Source organism: Monopterus albus, unplaced genomic scaffold, assembly GCF_001952655.1.
Source record: "Monopterus albus unplaced genomic scaffold, M_albus_1.0 scaffold161.1, whole genome shotgun sequence".
NCBI lineage: Eukaryota > Metazoa > Chordata > Actinopteri > Synbranchiformes > Synbranchidae > Monopterus > Monopterus albus.
Genome location: NW_018128041.1, coordinates 915,013 through 917,054, shown reverse-complemented (window position 1 = coordinate 917,054; position 2,042 = coordinate 915,013).

Here is a 2,042-nt window from a genome sequence, read left to right as displayed (position 1 = left end):
AGGGTGGTAGGGGGGGGGGGGGGGACTGTAGTGGCTAAAAATAAACAAGGTTCCAGAGGGAATATGTAATAGAACAGTATGTACTTCATATATAGATTTTATTTGTAATAGTTATGTAAGGCTGAGCTAAGTGTTTACAGAAGCCTGATCTGGTTCTTACACAGGCAAGAATATTTTGGGCTGTGTCCCCCTTGTTTAACCTATGGGTCAACATCCCGAGTGACTTCCTCCTTAAATGGGGAATGGATAGCTGCAGCCTTATGTGAACTATTCGTGTGCTCTGTCCCTATTTAGAAAAAAGGAAATGTGTGCTAGGTCAATGCGACCTAGAAGTTCATGTACTGGACATTTTAGATAATGCTCGGAAGAAGGTGTGTGTGGAGCTGGCATGAGACTGCGTCTCATGCTCAGGCCATGGAAGGCTGTGTAAGTGCGAGCAGATAAAAGGCTAGGATAGCTGGGTTAGAGCAGAAGAAGAGAAGATGACAATGCCACTGTGAAAAGTGTTCCGGGGACCCAGGCCTGGGTGGGGAAACAAACTCAGGACTATGAACTCTAACTGACGGTACCTCGTGACCAACAACAACTGACTGGACTGACTGGTGAGATGATAGTTTATTTTGATGATTATAATCCTCAATAACATTTCAAAGTTATAAAAGTTATATGCTAACTCTTTAAAGCCTAATGTTATGTCTTCAGAATCGTTGCCTGTCTGAATGAATTCAGAGACGACAGCTCACAGATGCTTTAAATTGGCAAATACGTTCCCACTGTGGATTCAACAGATCTGAATTTATAAACCCATCGCTCTAAAAACTATGGATATATTTCAATCAGGCATCAAAAATGAAAACATGCTGACGTAATCATCCACGCATACACAACGGGTCCACATTGACGTTGAACATCGCTTTAAATTAAATAAAAGATGGCTGTGCTTTGAACTCAATTGTGTGCTCATTAAATAGAATTTTTAGTTTTATAATGATAGTATAGAATGCTTTTTCTGTGTCTAATGATGGGATTATAGTTTTGTTTTTGCTGATAAAATTGATTAGGTTAAATATTGCATACATGTTATCTGAAGCTTTTCAATTCTTTGATTAAACCTGTTTGATCTGGGTGGATTAACATGGAGATGACTGTCTATTCTGGTGGCTAGAGCTATGATTTATAAGTCTGTGCTGAAGATGATGACTGGAAGGCTGGGCCTGTGTTGGAGTGTCATTATGTCATATGTATCAGTATTATGGAGGACATCTTCATTTCTGTGGTTCTATTCAAATGATTGAATGGGTCTTATGTTTGACAAAGACACAGTCCTCCTGTTTTCTTTTATTGCTGGCATTAAGATTTTGGTATGTTCCTCTTGGATAAACAACTAAACATTTTAACAACACTAAACTTGCAACCACTCAGATGACACTCAGTATCACTTGTTGTGTTGAACCAGCCATAAAGTATAATGCGGAATACAAAGAAAACAGGAGGAGAAAAGGCCTTTTTGCCCTTAATGCCACCTAGCGACTCCGTTTTAAAGATGTTCTTTGTCTCAGCTGGTTGACACAGAGTAAGGTTCCTCATGGCATATCATAAACAGATTTCTCAATATGTCACATTGCCCATTTAAACTTAAAGCAAAAATTCATCTTTTTGTTTTTACATCCTCAGGCTGAACTAACACAGCAGCAGAGTTGATGACTTCATATATTTTATGGCAATGCCTTTAACTCCACAGAAGCTGACAGAGATGAAATGAAGATAATAAGGCAGGAATACTTTCCACATCTATAATTTATTAATATCTATACGGTACTATCATATATAATGATACAATGACATTTTTTTTTATTGAAAATCAATTAAATGTCTGTTCTTAAGACACAAACTGATAAGAAGAAGAAGAAGCAGCTTTATTTTATTGTAACATTGTGACACATACAATGAAATTATGTTTGGAGCTGAGGGCTCTGGGCTGCTGTGTGTATACACGCCGCCATCAGGGGCAACGGGGGGGGCTGTCACTCTGATGAAAACTT